The following is a 25,478-nucleotide window of genomic DNA, read 5'->3' on the forward strand; positions in this document are numbered from 1 at the left end:
GTATTGCTTCTTGAAGGCAGTAATTCTGTCTGGGATATTCATTGTTGCAGTATCCCCCATGCCTAGAACATGATCTGGCCCATTAAGGGAGTCAATAAGTGTTTAATGAAAGGTGACTGACGCATAAGAGGTGCTCAATAAATACTGGTGGAAGCCACCCCAGTGTCCATCCATAGATAGGTAGACAAACAAAATATGGTATACACATCTAATGGAATAACATTCTGTCCTAAAAAGGAAGGAAAATCTGGCACATGCTACAATATGGACACACCTTTCAGACATTACGCTGAGTGAAATAAGCCAGACACAAAAAGATAAATATCATATAACTCCACTTATATGAAGTACCTAAGTAGTCAAACTCATACAGACAGGAAGTAGAATGATGGTTGCCAGGGGCTAGGGGAGGGAGGAATAGGGAGCTGTTCAATGGGTATAAAGTTTCAGTTTTGCAAGATGAAAAGAGTTCTAGAGATAGATGCACAACAGTGTGAATGTACTTAATGCCACAGAACTGTACGCTTAAAAATGGTTAGGATGTTGATTTTATGTTAGATATATTTTACCACAATTAAATATCAAGACTAAAAAGAAACAAAATAATTACTGAGTGAATAACTGATCCTAATTTATACAATCATTTTAATCCTGTCCAGGCCTAAACAAATCCCTAAAAACACAGATCTGGTAACTTAAATTGAGTCCTCTTCTTAGGATGAACAAAAATCAGATCTCAAGAGTCTATGCAGAAAGCAACAATATACAAATGTCCAAGAAGTCCCACATTACAGGATAAGTATACAATATTACTACAGACAGCAAGATTTAGTGATCAACTCATGATCCGTACAGGTCATTATATGAAAATTTTACCTAGGGCAGCCTAGTTAAAAATTACACTAATAAGTAATTTGTCACTATATGTAGGTTGTCAGCGGTTTAGCACCGCCTTCAGCCTAGGGCGATCCTGGAGACCCAGGATCTCCCTCTGCTTGTGTCTCCGCCTCTCTCTCTCTCTCCTCTCTGCATTCTCATGACTAAATAAAATCTTAAAAAAAAAAAGAAAAAGAAAATTTTAACTAAAAAAAGGAACTTTAAAAAGTTATTAAATTCTCATTAATAACATGCATACTTAAGTGTTGAGAGACAAAGTGGCTACAAATTTTTTGAAATGCATCAAAAAATGAATTGCAGCGCCTGGGTGGCTCAGTTGGTTGAGCGTCCAACTCCTGATCTCAGCTCGGGTCTTGATCTCAGAGTCAAGAGTTAAGGCCCTGTGTTGGGCTCTGTGCTGGGCATAAAACCTACTTTAAAAAAAAGGGGAGGGGGGTATTGATGAAATAGAGGGATGGATATGTGCTACAACAAATATAAGAAAATGTTAATTGTAGATTCTAGGTGGTAGGTATATGATGTTCCTGTACCATTCTTTCAATTTTAAGCATGTTTGAAAATGTTCATAAGAAAACATGGAAGGAGGGCACACAGTGAATCACAGAATTTGAAAACTGAGAAAGAAGCTGAAAATACTGGGTAGCCCCCATGGCGCAGCGGTTTGGCGCCGCCTGCAGCCTGGGGTGTGATCCTGGAGACCCGGGATCGAGTCTCATGTCGGGCTCCCTGCATGGAGCCTGTGTCTCTGCCTCTCTCTCTCTCTCTCTCTCTTTCTCTCTGTCTCTCTCTCTCTCTCTGTGTCTCTATGAATAAATAAAATCTTAAAAAAAAAAAGAAGCTGAAAATACATGAAGCAATAAGTGATAGGAATGAAAAAAGAAAAAGATAAATCCACAAATAAAGCTGGATACTTCAGCACTCCTCTGTCTAGAATCAATAATGTAAGTAGAAAAAAATCAGTGTTGTGGACTGAACTGTATTCAAAATTCATGCCTCCCAACACTCAGTGTGGTTACATGTGGAAACAGAGCCTTTGAAGAGGTAAAGTTAAGTGAAGTCATAAAGGTAGGGACCAAACCCAGTCTGTCCATATAAGAAGAGACACCAGTAATATAGACATATAGAGAAAATACCATATGAACATACAGGGAGACAGCCACCTACAAGTCAAAGAAGGAGGCCTCAGGAAAAAACAGACTTGCCAACACCTTGATCTTGGACTTCCAGTCTCCTAACCTGTGAGAATATAAACCTCAGTTATCTAAGCCAGGCAGTCTGTGATATACTGTTATGGCAATCAGTAAAAATATATAAGACTTGAAAAACAACATCCATCACTTTGACCTGATTGACTTTTAGAGAACACTCCACCCAAAAACAGCAAATTACATTTTTTCCCACGTGTATATGGAACATTCCCCCAAAAAGATCATATTCTAGGCCATAAAACACACCTCAATAATATAAAGAAATTAAAATCATTCAAAGTATGTTCCCTGACTATAAGAGAATTAAACTAGGAAACAGAAAGATGGATGGAAAATACTCCCAAAATTTGAAAATTAAACAACATACTCTTTTAAAAGATTTTCATTTATTTGAGAGAAAGAATGAGTGGGAGGAGGGGCAGAGGGAGAGGGAGCAGCAGACTCCCCGCTGAGCACAGAGCCAGATATGGACTTTATCCCAGGACCCCAAGATCACAAGACCTGAGCCAAAATCAAACACTTAACCAACTGAGCCACCCAGCTGCCGCAATCCGTCTTATTTTTTGATGCATTTCAAAACAACATATTTCTAAACGATATCTAGGTCAAATGAAGTGATAAGGGAAATTAGGATATATGTCAAAGACAATGAAAAGTGAAAGTACAGCCAAGTAAAATTTGTAGCCTAAAAATAAAGCAGTGCTCAAAGGTAAACTTAGAGAACTAAATGCTTGTATAGGAAGAGAAAGGTCTCAAATGATGATATAGACTACAAGCTTTAAAAAAAAAAAAAAACAGAAAAAGAAGGGTAAATTAAACCCCTAAGCAAGCAGATCAAAAGAAATAACATATGAGCAAAAATCAATGAAATAGAAAACCAATATATATAATAAAGTCTATAAAACTAAAAGCTAATTCTTTGAGAAGATCAATGAAATTGATACCCCTCTAGGAGGACTGATCAGAAGAAAAAGAAGATACAAGTACCAGTATCAGCAATGAAGGAGAAGACATCACTACAGATGCCACAGACATCAATAGGCTAATAAGGGGTTGCATGACATTGTAAAATGTAATTCATGCCAGTGGACTGTACACTTAAAAATGGTTAGAATGGTAAATTTTATGTATGTAGTTTTTATCACAAATAATTTTGTAAAAAGATAAGGGAGTATTAGACATAAAATTCTATCCCTTAACTTGACCACTTAGACAAAACAGACCAATTCCTTGAAAAATATATTCTACCAAAGTTTACTCAAAAAGAAATAGATAACTTGAATTATAAAAATGAAGACATTGAATTTCTTAAAAGTCTTCCAACAAAGAGTCCAGGCCTGAGGGTTTCATTGAACAATTCTACCAAGTATTTAAGGAGGAAAGAGTACCAATTCTACACAAACTCTTCCACCATAAAGAGGTGAAACGCTTCCCAATTCATTTTATGAAGCCAACATTATTACACTGATATCAAAACCAGACAAAGGCATTAAAACTGGAGACCAATATTTCTTAGGAACAGAGATGCAAAATTCTCAACAAAATGTTAGCAAACTGAATCTAGCTACATAGAAAAAGGATAAAACATCACAACAAAGTGAAATTTATGTTAGGAATGCAAAGCAAGTCAATGTACTTCACCAAATCAATAAAGTTTAACCATGTAACTCTATTCACAACCTGTACAATGATCTGCTTATTCTACAAAGTCCATTTTTGTCAACTCAGTCAAAACAGGCCACTTACTGTTGTGTAGTTAATGATAACTATCTCCTTGATCAAACCTTACTACTAATCCTATCCAAAATGTATTGAGCACTTACGAAATGCCAAGTACTATACACAGCACTTATGTATACTACCTTGCTCCTAACAATTGCACCTCAGGACCTTTACACTTGCTACCCAAAATGTTCTTCCCAAATCCAGCTTTTCCTCATCATTCAGTCCTCATTTCAAACAGCATCTACTCAGACTGGCTTTCTCTCCTGACTTTATTGTTCTGGAGCACACTATCCTGTTTTATTTACTAAATTTCTTGTTTGCTTACTTCTTTGTCTGTCTCCTTTATCACAATGTGAACTCTATGAAGGCAGGGTTCCTGTTTGTCTTGCTCTGCTATATTCCTATACCCAAAATTGCACCTAGCACATAGTAGTGTTTCAATGTATTTGGTGAATGAACAATGTAAGGTAGAAACTACTCTCTGCAAACTAACACATGAGAAAACTGCAACTCAAAGAGAAACTACCTGCCTGTGATCACAAAATGTCTTAGTCTGGGTTCCAATGAAAGTAAAGGGAAAGACAAAGGTTTATAGGCAGGGAGTTTATTTTGGAATGTGATCCCAGGGAGCAGGAATGAAGAACATAGGGAATCAAACAGGGAGAGTCAATGCAAGGATTCATCATCAAGCTGGCCACCACTATGAGTGACAATGTTTCTCTTTTTTTTTTTTAAGATTTTATTTATTTATTCATGAGAGACACAGAGAGAGGCAGAGACATAGGTAGAGGGAGAAGCAGGCTCCTCAAGGGGACCTTGATGCAGGACTTGATCCCAGGACCCCTGGGATCACATCCTGAGCCAAAGGGAGACGCTCAACCACTGGGCCACCCAGGCATCCCGACAGATGTTTCTGACAAAGGCTTGATCCTGCAGGATTTTCTAAGAAGTCTTGCACATATATCTCAGAATTATCACCTGGCAAACAGAAAAGCATTTTTATCTATCATCCTTCAATAGTGTAGAGAGGCCATAGAAAAGTCCTGTGGGAGGAACAAATAGGCTTTAGCAAACTAGACTGGCTAATCCAAACAAGACTATAGAAATATATGGAATAAGAGGTGAGGTTGAGTGCACTGAAATGCTGTGTAGTATAAGATATCTGCTGTGCTGGTTAGGGAAAGATAGACCCAGGTCCAAACCCTGACAATCCAGCTGCAAATAAAACTGCTTCCTATGTTGCACTGTCATAGAACTCTAGAGCTAGGGATCCCTGGGTGGCGCAGCGGTTTAGCGCCTGCCTTTGGACCAGGGCGCGATCCTGGAGACCCGGGATCGAATCCCACGTCAGGCTCCCGGCATGGAGCCTGCTTCTCCCTCTGCCTATGTCTCTGCCTCTCTCTCTCTCTCTGTGTGTGACTATCATAAATAAATTTTAAAAAAATTAAAAAAAAAAAAAAGAACTCTAGAGCTAAAAGGGATTTTCAACTGAATGGTAGGTTTTAAGTGAAAGACATATACAGTCACAAACATCAGTAGTAGAAATTAAAGTGGTGTCTTGTGTAAATAAACTAAATGCAATTGTGAATAGAGATATAAAGACTGCAGTTGGGGGAGGGTGCAACAGAGAGCAGTGGGTACTTAACAATGCTGAACTGATCAAAAGTTTTAAAATATATGTAAACCCTTTGATCCAAAAAAAGTCTACATTAACCTAGGAATTTAGCCCAAATTAATTATCATGGATATGCACAAAGATTTTGCTACAAAGAGGTTCATCACAGCAATATATATAATAGTAAAAAGACTAGAAACAACATGATGTCCAGTAGGAAAATGGGTAAATTATGTTCTATCCATAAAATGAAATAATATTCAATTTTAAGTAGCAGAAAACTATTTCATGCCTTGGAAACTGTTCCTAAATAATAAGTGCAAAATATTTCTAGCAAGATTATTATATAATAATACTTTTAAAAATAGTACATAAATAGTACATGGGTTTTTTTCTAAGCATCTATCAAAGTATAACCAGTGATAATCTCTGAATTATCTGTTCATAGAAGATTCAAGTTTTTTTAAATAAAAATCTATTTTAAGAATTCAAAAAAATAATTTTTGTTAACTAGCTACTAATTCAATAAAAAGTTTCATTAAATCCCTACACACTGAGATAAGGCAAGTCACTAGCAATCATTCTAGCCTCTCTCTGAATAGAGCCAGGAAGTGGTTCATATATGAAGTACCCAAACAGTGATCAAATGAAAGTTTAAAAAAAAAAGTCACTTCTCTGCAACAGGTCCTACTACCTCTGAAAATAAACATGTTACAAATTTTGAGAATAACAGACAATATATTAATCTAAAAGTAAAGATGCAAAACATCTATAGCCAAGATAATATACAACAGCAAAGTTTAAGATATTTTGGGGGGGTCATTCACCTCTTTGGTATGACCAAAGAACACAGCCATCTCTTTGTGGCAATGAATAGCAATCAGGCTTTGGTGACTATGTATTATCCCAAAATAATTATTACAGTATATGTGGATTACTTTACACTAAGCATTGTGTTTTAACAAGCACTTTCTGTGTAATACCATCTCAGTGAATGCTTACTGTAACCATGAGGCAGCAATTAGTTATCTGCATACTCTACATGAAAAACAGATTAGAGGGGCAGCTGGGGGGTGGTTCCATGGTTAAGCATCTGCCTTTGGCTCAGGTCGTGCGTGATCCCGGGGTGCCAGGATCAAGTCCCGCATGAGACTCCCCATGGGGAACCTGCTTCTCCGTATGCCTATGTCTCTGCCTCTGTCTCTGAAAAATAAATAAAATCTTTTAAAAAAAGAAAGAAAAATAGGCTTAGAAAGGTTAAATAACTTGCCCAAGGTCACAGCTAGTTAGTTGAGGAGCTGAGATTTAAACCCAGTTCTGCCTGATTCTAAAAAAAAAAAAAAAGATTTTCTAACATGGAACAAGGAAATATGGTATCTTGATATCATGGTCCATGGTCCAAAGAGATTTTCATTATTACTATTTTTTGTACTTTACACGTTATCTTTTTGGTTCCTCAAAAAGTAAAAAACAGAATTACCATATAACCCAACAAATCTACTCCTTGCTATATACCCAAGAGAACCGAAAAACAGATGTTCAAACAAAAATCTAAATATGCACAACAGCATTATCATAAGAGCCAAAAAGTGGAAATAATCCCAAATGTTCAACAGACAAATGGATAAATAAAATGTTGGTGTATCCTTACAACAGAATATGACTCAGCAGAGGAATGAAGTACTGATGCGTGTTTCAGTATGGATGGACCTTGAAAACATCACATTCACTGAAAGAAGGCAGCCACAAAAGCAACATACTGCATGATTCCATTTATAAGTAATGCTCAGAATTTAAAAATCCACAGAGACAGAAAACAGGTTAGCAGTTGCCAGAGGAAGGGAGGTGAAGTGACTGCTTAACGTGGGTACTGGGTTTCTTTTTGGGGTGATAAAAATGTTCTGTTATTAGATAGTGAGTGGTAATGACTGCACAACAATGTGAATGTACCGAAGTCAATAGGTGAACACTACAAAATGGTGAATTCTGTGTCATGTGAATGTTACTGAAATAAAAATAAGCTTTTTTTCCATACTGAAGACACTAACCACAGGTCTTGCAGAGCTTAGCCATGTGGGCTGTTACAGAAGCATCAGAGCTAAAGAGAAACAGGAGGGGCGGGACTGGGGGGGAAGAAAAAGGCAGCAGCCCAGCAACTACGCCCGTCCCTACAAGTCAGTCATGTAAAAATACACTCATCAAAAACCCCAGTGTGGTTCACACCCCAGAGAGGAGAGGCCACCATATCCTATCATATTGGTTTTCCTATTTCTGACCACTTGAACTTAAAACTTCTCAGGGTTCACAAGAATGGTGTCTCATGAAGTAAGTTCCTTAAGGTTTTTCATCAGAAAGGGGTTAGAGCAAAAATAAGTATGGAAGTCCACAACAGTGCAATAACCTGTGCACTTCAAGGGCCACCTTCTGCTGCCATCATGATTTCTTCTTTGGCCTATGAAAAAACTAGAAGAAAACTCAATGATACATCCTCACTAAGTTAGGGAGGAACGAGTGTCTTTTGCTAACATCTCAACAAAGATTTCCATAAAATTGCCTGGGAATCAAAAGGCTCCAACTTTATTTTTGTCACATTCATTTCCTATCCACATTCATCCTCATTTACGGAACAGAACTGAAGGATACTGGGCACCTGCCACACTGACTGCTTCTCACGTAGGTCACCAGACAATTTGGCAGAGTGCCTGGCTCATGAGGGCAGCCAATAAACACTGGTTACTGGACCAATGCTGGTAAATTTATCAGGGAAATGAATAGAAGAAATGACAAAGAGTTTCTGGAAAACAACAACAAAATCCTCTAGATACAAAATATATTCTAAATCTAAAATATTTAGACAGTGTAATTTGGGGGTGGGGATGAAGCAATAAAATTTAAAAAGTTCTAAAACAGAACCTAACACAAAGGCTTATATGCCAGAGAAAAGTGTGCCAAATGTGCAAGTCATCAACAATGGCATTAGTCACCTATGCTTTTATTTTGATCCTGCCACTACCTCAGGTTTATCCTTTTTTTTTTTTTAATTTTTTATTTATTTATGATAGTCACAGAGAGAGAAAGAGAGGCAGAGACACAGGCAGAGGGAGAAGCAGGCTCCATGCACCGGGAGCCCGACGTGGGATTCGATCCCGGGTCTCCAGGATCGCGCCCTGGGCCAAAGGCAGGCGCCAAACCGCTACGCCACCCAGGGATCCCAAGGTTTATCCTTTTTAGGAAGATTTTATACAAACATAATGCCTTTCAAAAAAAAAAAAAAAAAAAGGAACAATCCAACATTAAGCCTTTCATTAAGCATAAAATGTAGTGATTGTTAAAAGTGCTAATTAGAAATAGCACTTAAGTTAGGGAGGAACGAATGTCTTCTGCTCATTTAATAGGGAATATAATTATAATGAAATAATAATTTTGAAAACCAAAGTAAGAAAACCAGAAATTTATCACAGAGGATAAATTATTCAACTGTAAGAATGACTCTGAAAAAGTGAATCTGTAGATAGTTCTGAACCCTGCGATAAATTGTAAAACAAAACAGAACAAAAAAAGTAATTTTAGAAAAGGGGGAAATGTGTGGTTATTGGCAAGGAAATCCATTCAAGTACCTAAAAAGGCCAGGCAGGAGTCAGTGAAACAGAAGTAGATGGCATAAAGTATGTGATCAGGAGATTTCTGTCACATAACAATTCAGTCTCGATGTTGCCAGATATAAGCAAAATCTGGATTTTTATCTTTAATACTCCGACTTTAAACTATTGGGAAAGTAACTCTCTTCTCCACCCCTGTACCCTCACCAACAACACATGAATCATACAAAACACATCTGTTAGCCTATCAGCTTTCAAAGCCTGGTCTAGAGAATCACCAGAGAGGTGGATGTCTACCAGACAAATGCTAATTTGAGAGGGCGGAAAAAAAAAAAAAAAAAATAGAGAGGGCTGAACTGTAAAGGCCAAGTGAGAGCAAAGTGTAGCCAGTAACAGCGTCCTGACAAGCCATAGATGGTTCTATATGTTCAAAGACCCAATGGATCTTTGAATGAATCAATGCAATGTGACAAGGACACAGCTACAAAGATATACACTAGAACATCTGAGAAGACAAATGGGAAACGGAGTTACCTAGTCAGCAGACGTTTAAACACAGACTAAATGGATCTATTTTGGGAAAGGATGCAAACAGAACAAATATCCACAAGGTGGGAAAACTCAAGTCTGACTTTAAATCTTTGAGGATCTAATGAACCTCTTCCACTCATGTCTGATGGAAAATCATAAGAGAACCAAATTTAAAATCTATTTGTTTGGATTTGTACATGGTCTTTGGGCACCTAATCTGTGTGTGAGCAGACATGCAACTGACATCTCTAAACCCCTCATACTGAGATTGGCTAGCTGATGGGGCAAAAAGCGCCACTTAAGCTCTAAGCACTAGGACTAATTCTAAATGGACTACAGAATCAAACAAAAGCAATGAAACCAAAAAGATAGCTAGATAAAATTTCAGTTCAAGATGACAGACTCCTACACCTGTCCACTTTTCCTCCCTTCTAAAGTTATACTGAAATAGAACAACCCTCAAAATACCAGAGAAATGTCTCCTTCCAAATGAGTCCAGGGAACTAATCAATAAATAAGAAGACCTGGGGAGAAGCAAGAACAGCAAGAATTACTCATCAGAATAATATAAATTATTCATAAGAATATTTTTCAAACTTCAGTCATTCCCATTGTCGCACCATAATTGTTATATCCCATATCATGTATCCTATTATTTAATATTTTCTTCAAATCATCATACTATGATTTAGTTAACCAAACATATTTTAATTGAAACTTAGAATTACTACAATAAATGGAAAATGAGTGTCACTTTGTCATCAGTAGGTGGTAACTACAAAAATAAACACACTTTATTAAATTCTAACTAATTTTATTGCTGATAGAAAGACCTGGGTCTGCCTCCTGTTCTCTGCTACGATAGGAAACTAGCTGCTATCAAAGAGGTATTTCAGACTAGTTCCTAGCTGAGACTTGCTCTTTGATGCAATCAAGATGAAAAACTTTCTGAAAGGGAGTCATCATCTTACCTTTGTTTCAATGACACTTAATGTTGGACCCACATCCTGTTTAAACCATGTCCAGTGGTGTCAACCTCACATGTGTACAGGTGACAGCTAGGCCTGCAGGCCTTTCCACAAAACCCCGCCCCTAGACACACTCTCTCACGTTTCTTCCCATACTTGGCCATTCACTCAACCACTCCAGTTGGAAAAAAGGCTTTACCTACAAAATAAAATCTGAGAAATGCTCTCCAAAGAAAGGGGGCAAATCACTTCAGGAGGACCCTGAGAGGGCGGGAAGTCTGAGAAAAAGTACAGAAGAGCTTGGGGCAATGTCAAACTCCCAAAGCAGATGACAGCCTGGGTGACAGGCAATGGAAACAAGAGGGGGGATCCCTGGGTGGCTCAGGGGATCCCTGGGCCTGTGTCTCTGCCTCTCTCTCTCTCTCTCTCTCTGTCTATCATGAATAAATAAATAAATAAAATCTTAAAAAAAAGAAACAAGAGGGGCTAGAGGGTTTACATAAGATTAAAATTCACAGAAAGTGCCAAGCCCGCCTAATTCTGCTGTCTGCACCAGCTTCTCACCCTCCCTTGCCCCAAGGCCTGCTTCCCATCTCTGCGCCCTAGATGGAGACCAGCTTATCCACATGCCCCACATACTTGAGCAGAGCTCACAATCAGCCCTGACGTTTAAGGTATGGGCCTCGTGGAGAAATGACCTACCTACCCACAAATAGAGAGAAACCCACACCAACTACTTACGAATTCTTTCACTACATACAAGAGTGGCCAAGCACGTATCTAGAAAGCTCACTACCTGTGTCCTCTAGATGAAAGTTTATTCCAGGAGAGTGTCCTTGGCCTCAGAGAAAAAACAAAGAGGAAGTCAAGAAAAAAATGATGTAACATTCGAGAAACAGCAGGAATGGAGTTGAACTTAAAGCAGAAGAACTACCAGAACTGATTAAGAGACTCCTTGAAACAGCACAGGTTTTCTGACGTGGGCTCTCTTTCCTCCTGACTCCAATCACACATCTTGGTTCTATCATAAACATACAATCATAGTAACATAAATAGGACTATTGGTTTTGACTTTCTACATAAAAATCAACTAACTGATAATGCATGAAAGGCTTCATCACCATTACAAAACAGACTGTAGGGAATCCCTGGGTGGCTCAGGGGTTTGGCCCAGGGCGTGATCCTGGAGACCCAAGATCAAATCCCACATCAGGCTCCCAGCATGGAGTCTGCTTCTCCCTCTGCCTGTGTCTCTGCCCCTCTGTGTGCGTGTCTTTCATGAAAAAATAAATAAAATCTTAAAAAAAAAAAACAGACTGTAAACACACATAGCATATACAGAACACAAACCAGGAATTAGAGTACAGAAGAGGTACACACGTTCTTGATCTAGTTTTTCATTATCACAATAGAGTCTACCAATCATGGCAAAAATTGATAAATCACAAAAAGGAGTTTCCTCCATTATTTGAAACTATAAAGGTAACCAAGGAGTAACCAAAACAAAAGTAAAAGATGAAGGAGATGTTGGAGGTATGGAAATTCCTCATCCTTCATTATGTGGAATCTATAAACAATCTCCAGTAGTCAACAAATTAGTAGAGGCATAAATACGTCATTCAAAGCTATAATAGAAGCAGCAAAGAAAAAGGAACTTAAAAGTGGTTACTCCTAGTGAGGAAAATTCATATTATATCCTTATTTAATTATTTTTACCATACACTTATATTACTCATAGTAATCACACACATACACAATTCATAGAGAAAAGTATACTCCATACCATTGCTGGCAATGAGAGAGAATTTCACATTTTGTTTTTTACTCTCCTGGACTGTTCGTATTTGTACCAGCAGTATATAGTACCTTCATTGTTAGGTAAAAAGAAACAAAAATGTTAGATAAATATTCAACAGATCTCAGAGGCTTAGGGCCTGATAAAGAATAAATTTGGCCTAATAAAATTTATGAGCTAAATATCTTTATTTTAATGACTTATTTATGAAAAATTTTATATGAAAAAATTCATGAATAAAATTAAAAAGCAACTGATAAGTGGTAAAAATATTTATAACATACACCAAGACAAAAGCTAATACTTTACAAGGCTTTTATAAATCAAGTTAATAAAATACTAATATTCCAGTAGAAAAAGAATGAGCAAAGCACATAAGCAGTCAAATTTGTTCAAAAACTATATTAAAATGGCCAGTAAAAATGAAAGAGGAAAAAAGTTCACTTTCCCAGATATTCAAAGAAATGCAGATTAAGGCAACAATAAAATGCCATTTTTTCATCTCTCAAGGGGCAAAAATTATTTTAACTTATCGTGTTCCACTGTTACAAGTTTGGTGAGAAAGATACGTTACTGAACTGCTGAAAAGTGTGAAGTAAAATTTATTTACTTATTTGAGAAAGAGTGCATGGGGAAGGTGCGAGGGGAGAGGGACAGAATCTCAAGCAGACTCCCTGCTGATGGTGGAGCCTGACTTGGGGGGGCGGGGGTGGAGAGGCTCAATTCCAGGATCCTGAGATCATCACCTGAGCCAAAATCAAGAATCAGATGCTCAAATGACTGAGCCACCCAGGTGCCCCTGTGAACATTTCTTCAGATGAAGTCAAAGAGATGATCAATAACTTTTTTTTTTTTAAGATTTATTTATTTATTCAGAGAGAGCGAGAGAGAGGAAGAGACACAGGCAGAGGGAGAAGCAGGCTCCATGCAGGAAGTCCAACGCGGGACTCGATCCCGGATCTCCAGGATCACACCCCGGGCTGCAGGTGGCACTAAACAGCTGCACCACCGAGGCTGTCTGATGATCAATAACTTAATTATAAAGATGTTCACCACAACACTGTTTAAATGGGAAAATGCTGGAGAAAAACAATTTAATATAACATAATCTTTCAGACTTATAATTCTGTATCTAAGATAATTTGGGGGGAGCCAACAAATGCATATTTGAAGGCCATGTCTGTGTAAAACTACATACACATACATGTAAGCATATATACGTGTGTGAGAGAGGAAAAAATGCACAGGAAAGCACATGCATGAAAAAAGTCTAAAAGACTGAGCAATAAACTATAGTGATGTTTATTTAAATGGGGGAGTAATTATATGGTACTATTTTTATGTTATGATTTATATAATTTTTAAATTTTTGGCAGCCAAGCATGTCTCAATTTTGTAATAAGGCAAAACTGTTAGAAGTCAACTTTGAGCATTATTAATGATAGGAGGCAAATTCATTTAAAAAGATTAAAGAATACAAAACTGTGTACAGGTCCAATTTTACTTTTAAAAAATGTTTATACATATACATACAGGCCTAAAAAACTTGTACAAAACCAATATGTAAGTAGGGATGAAGCCTAAGCAGTACAGACATTCAACTTTATGTTTCTTCCTTACAGTCCCAAATTTTATACAATGGAAAACCATACCCTCTAGTCTTAAGAGACAAAGAGTAAAGTTAAATCTCTTTGTTGCAGGGCCTCTAAGGGTCTCAGAAGCACTAATCTGCCTTCTCAGTCTTTAAGAAACAGTCTACCTGACAACATTAGGACCACACGCCACTACGGAACACTTTCCAAAGAATTCTGTGCTCTTTCCACTCTATCATACTACATTCAACGGACTAAGATGATTTAACACTGGGAAATGTCTGAAAACAACGGCAATATAACTTACAAAATCTTAAGACAAATATCTGGGAAAGAGAATAATGATTTAAATGAAGGTTAAATTACAATTCTCATTTATAATCATGATTTAAATGAGGGTGAAAACTTAAGCAATGTACAGAACAATGACTCTAGGTGATAACATTGTATTGTATACCTGAAATCTGTTGAGAGTAGATCGCAAATGTTTTCACACATACATATACACACAAAGATAACTATGTGAGGTGATAGATACATTAATTCACTTGATTTCAGTAATCATTTCACAACATGTACATATAACAAAATGTCACATACAACATATATATAAAGCTTTTGTCAGTTAGATCTCAATAAAGCTAGTAAAAATAAACTAAGTAAGGGGTGCCTTGCTGGCTCAGTCAGAAGAGCATGCAACTCTTGATCTCAGGGCTGCAAGTTCAAGCCCCACGTTAGATGTAGACGTTACTAAAAAATATAAATAAATCTTAAAAAAAAAACATTGTAATATTCAACGTAAAAATAAGCTTAAAGCAATTTAAAAAAAGAAAAAACTCAAGCAGCCCCACACTTCAAAAATGCTGGAGTAAATTATTTACAAGATACTTTTTTTTTTTTTTTTAAGAGATGGAGAGTAAGAGAGGGTGAGGGGAGGGCAGAGACAATCTTAAGTAGGCTTTCTGGCCGGTGCAGACCCTAATGTGGCGGCTTGACCCTACAGCCCTGAGATCATGACTGAGCCAAAATCAAGAGTAGGACACTTAACCAACTGAGCCACTCAGGCGCCACAACAAGATATTCTTCAGCATATTATACTTATTAAAATTCTATAGAAATATACTTTTAACATAGCATGATTTAAGATAGGTCCCATCTTCATTAATACAACTGAGACAATTTGAGAATGGAAGAAGGCAGATAGTAACTTGACTAATGAATGAAGAAAAGGAAAAAAGGAGAAAATGCAAATAATTATAGTTCATTAGCAATGACAAGAAGATCATAATTAGGTCATGAACTATACCTACTGAAAGCCAAACTGGATCTTGGTTCCGCCTTAGGAACAAAGAGGGAACAGAGGGAGACTTCGGGGCGGGGCGGGGGGGGGGGTGTAAGGGTTGAAAACAACAGGTAGAACACAGGAGCAGGTGCAAGGGGAGGAAGGAAAAGCAACAGTATTGCAGCTCCCAAGGACTGGGAAACCAGCTCAGCAGCTAAACTGAACTATTATCTTAGTCACCAGACTGACTATCTCAGTGGTCAGGAGACATAAATATAAATAAACTCCCTTAAGTCTGTGAAGCAGTAGTGTGCATTCATTCAGAACACAATGGACTCAGATTGTCTAGGTTCAAATTCTATTTTTTTTAAAGATTTTATTAATTTATTTGATAGCACAAATGGGGGGAACAGCAGAGGGAGGAGAAGCAGGCTCCCACCAAGCAGGGAGCCTAACATGGGGCTTGATCCCAGGATCCTGAGATCATGACCTGAGCCTAAGGCAGACGCCTAACTGACTGAGCCACATAGGTGTCCCTAGGTTCAAATGCCAACTGTGCTTCTTACCAGCTATGTGATCTTAGTGAAGCTACTTAAATGTCTGTGCCTAAACTTTCTTATCTGCAAACTGGGGATAATAATACTAATACCTCATTGTTCTGAGAATTAAATGAGTTAATATATGTAAACTGCTTAGAACAGAGCCTAGTAGTAACTGTTACATAAGCAATGTGTTATATAAATGAAACTTAGACTGTGACAGAAATAAAACCAACAACCTATTACTTATTGATTGAAAATTCTTAAGAAATCATATAGATACACAGAATCCTCATTTAGATTATGATTCTTTCCCCCAGGTATTTTTCCTAATGCTTAGAATTTATATTGCCATTGCTCCTAGCATTTTACTTAAACCTAGGCAAACCTGGATTCAGATCCTAGCTCTCTGACATACTAGCTATATGATTTTGGACAAATTATATTCTGAGCTTCAAAATGTTCATTTGTATAGCAAAAACAGAACAGTATCTAGCATTACTCTGAAAATTAAATGTAATAACTTTTTTAATGTAATAACTTTAGTAAAGCAATCCTTTCTCTCTTAAACTGCTGGTGAAGTTATACATACCATCCTTTAGGGTTGGAATTTGGCAGTATGTATCAAAAGTTATAAGAGAATATGCTCTTTTTTTTTTTTAAAGATTTTATTTATTTATTCATGAGAGACACAAAGAGAGAAAGAGAGGCAGACACATAAGCAGAGAGAGAAGCAGGCTCCCTGCAGGGAGCCCGATGTGGGACTCCATCCCAGGTCTCCAGGATCACACCCTTGGCCAAAGGCAGGCACTCAACCGCTGAGTCACCAGGCTTCCCAAGAGAATACTCTTTATTTACTTTTCTTTCATTTCTAGAAACATCTGAAAATTAAGATGCTCTAAGCATCCCCATAATAGGGAGAAAAAAAGAAAGAAAGAAAGAAAGAAAGAAAGAAAGAAAGAAAGAAAGAAAGAAAGAAAGAAAGAAAGAAAGAAAGAAAAGCACCAACCTAATTCTTTAAGAAGAGCATACTTGAGAAACACTCATGATAAATCAGAGAAAAGCAGGATACACACATAGTCACTGTGATTGCTTTTTAAAAGTCTTGGTGTGAAATAAAGGCAAGTTACAAAATAGTATTTGAGAGTGATAAATTTATTTTTAATTACTTAGATTTTCATTTTTGCACTAGAGTAAGTATGAATATAAACACCAAGATGTCAATAAATGCTATTTTTATTCCTTTCTACTACCTTTCCATATTTTGGAATTTTCTAAAATGAATTCTATTCATTTTATCATAACAAAATCAGTTCATTTAAAACAAGAACATAAATGTGTCAGAAAAAAAGATTAAGGGATCCCTGGGTGGCGCAGCAGTTTGGCGCCTGCCTTTGGCCCAGGGTGCGATCCTGGAGACCCGGGATCGAATCCCACGTCGGGCTCCCAGTGCATGGAGCCTGCTTCTCCCTCTGCCTGTTGTGTCTCTGCCTCTCTCTCTCTCTGTATGACTATCATAAATAAATTAAAAAATGTTTAAAAAAAAAAAAAAAGATGAAGAAAATTAAGTGAAATACTAACAGCGCTTTTTTCTATCTTTCAAACTTTCTGTAACATGATTAATTACTTTTAGACTGAAAAAGAAACATTGTTTTTAAAAGCTTTCTCCTTAGAAAACAGTATGGAGTTTCCTTAAAAAGTTAAAAACAGAACTACCTATGACCTAGCAATTGCACTACTAGGTATTTATCCGAAAGACAGAAAAATGCTGATTTGAAGGGGCACATGTATCCCAATGTTTACAGCAGCACTATCAACAATAGCCAAATTATGGAAAGAACCCAAATGTCCATCGACTGATGAATGGATAAAGAAAATATGGTATACACCTACAATAAAATATTACACAGCCTTCAAAAAGATTGAAATCGGGATCCCTGGGTGGCACAGCAGTTTGGCGCCTGCCTTTGGCCCAGGGCGCGATCCTGGAGACCCGGGATCAAATCCCACGTCGGGCTTCCGGTCCATGGAGCCTGCTTTTCCCTCTGCCTGTGTCTCTGCCTCTCTCTCTCTCTGTGACTATCATAAATAAATAAAAATTAAAATAAAAAAAAGATTGAAATCTTGCCACTTGCAATGATATGGATGGAACCAGAGTGTATTATGCTAAGTGAAGTAAGTCAGTCAGAGAAAGACAAATATGATTTCACTCATTTGTGGAATTTAAAAAACATGAACACAGGGGAAGGGAAGGAAAAATAAAATAAGATAAAAACAGAGAGGGAGGGGATCCAAGGGTAGCTCAGCGGTTTGGTGCCTGCCTTCCATCCAGGGTGTGATCCTGGGGTCCCGGGATCAAGTCCCACGTCGGGCTCCCGGCATGAAGCCTGCTTCTCCCTCTGCCTGTGTCTCTGCTTCTCTCTCAGTCTGTGTCTCTCATGAATAAATAAATAAAATATTTAAAAAAAAAAAAAAAAAAAAAAAAACAGGGCAGCCCCAGTGGCGCAGCGGTTTAGTGCCGCCTGCAGCCCAGGGCATGATCTTGGAGACCCTGGATCGAGTCCCACATCAGGCTCTCTGCATGGAGCCTGCTCCTCCCTCTGCCTGTGTCTCTGCCTCTCTCTCTCTCTCTCTCTCTCTCTGTGTATCTATGGATGAATAAATAAAATCTTAAAGGAAAAAAAAATCTAAAAAAAATAAATAAAAATAAAAAATAAAAAACAGAGAGAGAGGCAAACTATAAATATAATTTGGTTGCTGAGGGTTGCTAGACCGGTGGTGGGTGGGAGGATGGGCTAAATGGGTGACAGGCATTAAGGAGGGCACTTGGGATGAGCATTGGTCATTATATGTAAGTGATGAATCACCAAATTCTACTCCTGAAACTAATACTACAGTTATGTTAACTAACTTGATTTTAAATAAAATAAATAATAAATATATGTATATATATTTTTTAAAGATTTTATTTATTTTTATTCATGAGAGATAGAGAGAGAGAGGCAGAGACATAGGCAGAGGGAGAAGCAGGCTCCATGCAGGGAGTCCAATGTGGAACTTGATCCCGGGTCTCCAGGATCAGGCCCTGGGCCGAAGGCGGTGCTAAACCGCTGAGCCACCTGGGCTGCCCATAAATATATATATTTTTTATATATATTTTATATATATAAATAAATAAATGCATTCTGCCTTGGGATACCCAGCTGGCTCAGTCAGTAGGGCATGCAACTCTTGATCTCCAAGTCCTGAGTTTGAGCTCCACACTGGGTGTAGTAAATGAATAATTTAAAAAATAAAAAATAATACCAAGCTTATCCTTCCCTAATGAATACCTGCCTTTCCTTCTCAGCTAAAAAAAAAAAATTTTAAGATTTTTTTTTTTTTTTTTGAGAGAGAGAGAACACAGTAGGGGTGGACAGGAGAGGGAGAAGCAGAGTGCCTATTGAGCAGGGCACCCAACGCGAGGCTCGATCCCAAGACCCTGAGATCATGACCTGAGATGAAGTAAGACACTTAACCGACTGAGTCACTCAGGACATCTTCTTAAATAAATAATACATTCCTCAAGAATTTCAATAATAGGACAGCCTGGGTGGCTCAGCGGTTTAGCGCCGCCTTTGGCCCGGGGCATGATCCTGGAGACCCGGGATCCAGGCCCATGTCGGGCTCCCTGCATGGAGCCTGCTTCTCCCTCTGCCTGTGTCTCTGTCTCTGTCTGTGTCTCTCATGAATAAATAAAATCTTAAAAAAAAAAAAGAAAAGAAATTCAAGAATATACTCCTCCAAAACTTAAGAAATATAGGAAATAGCTTCTCCCCAAGAGTCAGGCATTAAAGGCAGTGCAGGGTTTGGGCAATCCAGGCCTGATGAGTTAGTTAATCTTTACTGCAACGAAGAATGAAATTAGAGCAGAGATATATAAATTCTAAAGTCACCTTTAAAGAGGTCAGCCAGGGATGCCTGGGTGGCTTAGTGGTTGAGTGTCTGCCTTTGGCTTAGGGCGTAATCCCGGGGTCGGGGTCCTGGGATAGAGTCCTACATCCAGCTCCTGAGAGTGAGCCTGCTTCTCCCTCTGCTTAAGTCTCTACCTCTCTCTCTCTCTGTCTCTCATGAATAAATAAAATCTTAAAACAAAATAAGAAATAAATAAATAAAGAGGCCAGCCAGATGAATCTTGGCCACCAAAACAGAAACCCAACTAAAACAAGACAATAAAATTGGAGTTTCCATTAAAGTACCAAATACATAAGCTGCTGCAACCAAAGGGAGGTTCTATACCAAAATGCAGAATTTACAAAGAAAATTAATCTAAATGTAGTACCAAAACTCTTAGTCTCCTCTCAGCCCGATTATGAATACAGAAAGAGTGAGTGAAATAGCAAGAGTTCTCTACTGCACAGAGAAAATTAGGAAAAAGATTTGTAGAGTAAGCATCCAAGTGCTTTGAGTACAACCATATCTTCACATCACAACCATATCTTCACATCCCCCTTGAGTCAGGGGCTCAAAGGGCCTCTCCAGTGAGTTAAGTAAGTGACTCAAGAGGTGGGAGTCCAGTGGATTTCCACCTTGGGAAACCTAAAGACTGGAAGGAGAACCCACATTGATTTTAGGGTTCAAAATGTACAACCAAGGCAAAGAATCAGCAATTCCAGCAGAGACGTGGTAGACCACATGTAAGAGTCACCACTGGGGTTATCTTTGGCTCAGTCTGACAGTGCCCTTAAGCAAGCCAAAGGACTCCAGAAGGAGGAAACTGAAGGTGGAAGGAACTAAGGAATAGCAAACCAAAGAAAGCCCAACAACATAAAGATGCATCCCCTGAAGACAGGGGAGCACCAGACATGGGAATCTCAAAAGAATCTCAAGAGCCTTGAGGAGAGTCAGCTGTAACCATGTACCAGGCTGAGGGCGCCACAAAAGAACTCTCCTAGTTCCTCCCTCCTTCCTCCTCCCACTCCACCTAATCTAGAACCTAATAAGGGCAGAAACAGAAAATCTGAGAGACAAGAGAGGAACACAAAAAGAGCAGAAGCCAATCACCCTCCTTTCTCTCACAGCAAGTGGTTGTCAAGTACAAGTCCTAACCAGGAGAAAAAGGAAGAAAAAGTCTTACCTTTGAATGAAGACTTAAGTATTGATTCAAATACTCAACTGCATATTTATATTTTTACTTTATTTTTTTAAGATTTTTTATTTATTCATGAGAGACAGAGAGAGAGAGAGAGAGAGAGAAGCAAATTCCATGCAGGGAGCCCAATGTGGGACTTGATCCCGGGTCTCCAGGATCAGGCCCTGGGCTGAAGGCGGCACTAAACTGCTGAGCCACCTGGGCTGCCCTATTTTTACTTTTTTTATTTAATTTTTGTAGAGAGTTTTTTTGTTGTTGTTGTTTTGTTTTGTTTTTTTAATTCATAGAGACACAGAGAGAGAGAGAGAGAGAGGCAGAGGGAGAAGCAGGCTCCATGCAGGGAGCCCGACGTGGGACCCAATCCCGGGTCTCCAGGATCACACCCCGGGCTGCAGGCGGCGCTAAGCCACTGCGCCATCGGGGCTGCCCTATTTTTACTTTTTTTTAAAGTAAGCTCCATGTCCAACATGGGACTTGAACTCATGACCCTGAGATCAAGAGTCACATGCTCTACCAACTGAACCATCCAGGAGTCCCTAACTGCATATTTTGAATTTTAAATAGAGCCTCTATTTTGTGACTTTTATTCCCTAAGATTATTGCTACTTGAATGTACTTTTTGTCTTTTATTTGCTACTGAATTCCAAGCACCTGAAGAGTGGCTGGCTCACAGGAGTGCTCATTAAACAGTTGCTGAATCAATAACTTGAAGAGTAAATACAAAGTCATAGGTCTGATACCCTTTCACAAAAGCACAAAGCTCTCCAAGCTGAGTACATTTTAAAGAGATGGTGAGAGATAAAAATATTTGATCGTCTCCTACAAGTTTGGTATTTAACACACTGAATCCATAACACAGCTTGGTACTTTGTACCACTACAGCACAAAAATAGCGGTAGTGGTAAATTTTCATGGTGTCCATTTCAGCCTTATGCAGGGGACAGAGTAGGCAGGCCGTGAATGACCCCACCAATCCTTACGGCTCACCCATCTCTAGAGTGAGATGAATGTCCTTCCAGCAGGCTCACACCACTCACTGGACCTTGGATGCATCCAATTTCCCTAACTACATCTGATTCCAGGCTCTCTAACTGGTTTCGGGCCAAAACCAGTTTCACTGGTTTCAGTTCAGCTCAAAACCATATTTCTCACGCTAATAAATTTGCTCCGGTTTCCATCTCAGTGCTGTGTAAATTTTAGCTAACAAAACACCCAAGCTCCTGAGTCTTCAAAGGGCCTAACTCAGCTGTGTCTTCCCCAGATTCCCTCCCTGCTGCATGTCCCCATGGTCCAATCTCACTACTTGTACTGTCTACCTAGTTCACTCCTTACCTCAACAAAGCAGGTTTCAGCCTTAATGCACCACTGAAACTGCTCTCCTTACAGTAACTATAATAACCCAGTAATGCCAAATTCAGTAAACTCTGAGGAGATGAGAGAAACTAAGAAGAGGTGGTCAAGAGGTATGAAGAAAACCAGGTGGGCATGGAATTCAAAAATAAAAGTCAAGGAGTACAGAATTTTAGAAGGAAATGTTCACCAAGGCTAATGCAAGAGAACATTCCACGAAGTCAAGGACTGAGAAGCATCTGGTAGATCCACTGGAGTGGACGTCCCTGGTCACCTGGTTTGTGGCACAGTGGGGCAGATTCAGGCTTGCAGTGGGTAGAGTACAGAGCAACCATCATGCCAGTGAGCAACATCAAAGAACAGCTGATGAACTGCAGAGGGCTAAAGATTAGGGAAGTGAGAGAGGAAATAAAGTGAAGATCATCTTTCAAGGACCAAGGTTGGGAAGAAGAAACAGAAGTCAGCAGCCCGGAAGGTACAGGATAGGGTCAACAGATGGGCTATGCTTTTGTATTCTTGAGAACACACTCAGAAGGATCCAGCTAAAAATACCTAACCCTGGCCAAGGAGCTTTACACACAGTAACTCTTAATCTTCACAACAACTCAACAAAATAGACAATAATATTCTCTCCTTTCCACAGGTAAGGGATCTGAAGTACTCTGGGAGTCTCTGGAAAGCCCACTACAGCATCAACAGGAGAAAGCACCAGATTTAACCACATGCCAGGCTCATCCTCTCAGAGGAGAGGATGAAGAAGTGGTGTTAGAAAAGGCAGTAGAGAATGAGTTAAGAAGAGATGGGAGGTGGGCTCCAGCTAGAAGAGTGCTTTATTCTTTTAGCTTGGGGAAAAGGGAAAGGAACAAAATCTGCATGCCTGACCAACTCCTACTCATCCCTCAAAGATCAACTCAAATATCACCTACAATGGGAAGTCACTGACAACTGTTAAAGGGTAGATATAAACAAGTGACAGCTCTTATTTTGGGGTACATTAGGATGAGATGGGTAGGGGCCCCTGGGTGGCTCAGTTAAGTGTGTGCCTTCAACTCAGGTCTCCATCTCCCTCTCCCTCTGCCCCTCCTCCCCGCTTGTGTATGCTATCTCTTGCAAATAAATAAATGAAAATCTTGGGATCCCTGGGTGACTCAGCGGTTTAGCACCTGCCTCTGGCCCAGGGCATGATCCTGGAGTCCCAGGATTGAGTCCCACATCGGGCTCCCTGCATGGAGCCTGCTTCTCCCTCTGCCTGTGTCTCTGCCTCTCTCTCTTTCCCCTCCACCCCCGTTTTCTGCCTCCCCTACCTTAGTGAATAGTAAGACCATCCGTCTAGCAAGAGCCACCTTCAACTCCTCCTCCCGCAAATCCAACAAGTTTTATTGACACAATCTACCTACTTGCACATCTTTAAAATCCTCCTTCTCTAACCTGTTCACTGCCTTATCTGGTGCCTTCAGCATCTCCCACTGGACTCTATTCTCTCTGCCTCTTCTGTTGGCCACCCTCGTTTTGATCCAAATCTCTTTTTCCCTTAGAATCTCCTGGGGATGCTTTAAAAATTCAGATTTCTGATGCCCACATTAGCCCTTCTCAATCTGTCTCTCTGGGGATGAGACCCAGGTGTATGGACATTCAGAAAGCTCCATGGCTGGGATCCCTGGGTGGCGCAGCGGTTTGGCGCCTGCCTTTGGCCCAGGGCGCAATCCTGGAGACCCAGGATCGAATCCCACATCGGGCTCCCAGTGCATGGAGCCTGCTTCTCCCTCTGCCTGTGTCTCTGCCTCTCTCTCTCTCTGTGACTATGATAAATAAATAAAAATTAAAAAAAAAAAAAAAAAAGAGATCTTAACATTTAAAAAAAAAAAAAAAAAAGAAAGCTCCATGGCTGATATTTTTTACAGCTAGGACTCAGGCAGCATGTGGAAAATACTGCTCCCATCACCAACAATAATCTCCCATCTTCCTTCCCATGGCAACATGTAGCATTCCCAAGTAGTGATCTAGATCATCACCTTCTGCTTCTCTGGACTTTCCTCTATCATTCATTCCTATCTGTGTTCCTGATGAGGAGGAACCTTAGCCATTCCTCTGCCTTCTTCCCTAGCTCCTCCCTCTTCTCTATCTTCAAGTGGATGATTTTACCACACACCTCCTAAACTGCTCAGTCCAGCCATAACCAACAATCCTCTAATTCATTACTTCCTGCTTCTCTGCCAGGCCTGCCCAGGCCCCATCCCTCTTTGAGGCCCTCTCCCAACTTGCATGCCTGAAAAATTCTTACTTATCCGTCAAAACTCAGTTCAAGTATCACCCTATGCTAACAACTGTGCCTCTCCCCTCACCACCCCATCCCCGGCAATACACCCACAGCACCAAGTACACAAGTTGTTTCCTTTCTTTTTAAAAATATTTCCCCACTAGACAATGAACTCCTTGAGTCTGGGAACTAAGCCTGGAATACATTAGACATGCAATTAATGTAGGTTATGTCTATTGTTACCCAGTGAATATACTACGAAGTGACTAAGTAATGGGAAAACTTATTAGTAAGTATAATAAATAATATATTTATTACTCAACATATAATTAAGTGATGCAATGGTCTATAAACAAGCACCCTAAAATACGTCTTAAACATGTTTCCTACGCACTTTTATGGAGTTATAACTACATGACTAGATAGAGAGCAATACAGTTTCAAAGACAGTCAAAAATGCCCTACCCTTGATTTAACACCCAGCTTTCTTTAGTACCTTGAAAATGCCCTGCCGTGCCTGTTTCGGTCTTTGTGTTTGCTGCTCCCTTTCTGCAAAATGCACATTTTTTGACAAATTCTGACGTGGCTGGCTCCTTCCCACCATTTGGTTCTCACCTCAAATGTCACATTCCCAGGTTACCCTCCCTGACCACACTTGCTGAAGCAGGCAATCATGCCATTACACTCATCTTGTCTTCATGACACTTAACACTAAGGGAAATCACACTGTTTGTTAACTTATTGCATGTTGGTCTCCTTTATCCTGTTTACCTCTCTATCCTTTGTACACAGTGTGTGGCTTACCCAATAGACACTTAATGAATAAATAAATCAGAAGGCAAATGTAACACTAAAACCCCATTATCTACCAGTCACAAAATGAGGAACCTATGCAGGTGGTAGGAAATGCAGAGACTTTTTCTCTTGAAAAGAGAATGTTACTCATCATCCATGGGGTCATGGGTAGGCAGATTAGCCTTCCTTAGGAT

At 39.3% G+C, this 25,478-nt stretch overlaps 1 protein-coding gene across 2 annotated transcripts in view; it reads right to left on the reverse strand.

Moving 5' to 3' along the window:
* The window catches only part of UBAC2 (UBA domain containing 2), a 179,017-nt gene that overhangs the window by 151,413 nt on the left and 2,126 nt on the right, over positions 1-25,478 (reverse strand). The gene's annotated exons all lie outside the window — the stretch shown is intronic.

The sequence above is a fragment of the Canis aureus genome, chromosome 17, assembly GCF_053574225.1.
Source record: "Canis aureus isolate CA01 chromosome 17, VMU_Caureus_v.1.0, whole genome shotgun sequence".
Classification (NCBI taxonomy): Eukaryota; Metazoa; Chordata; class Mammalia; order Carnivora; family Canidae; genus Canis; species Canis aureus.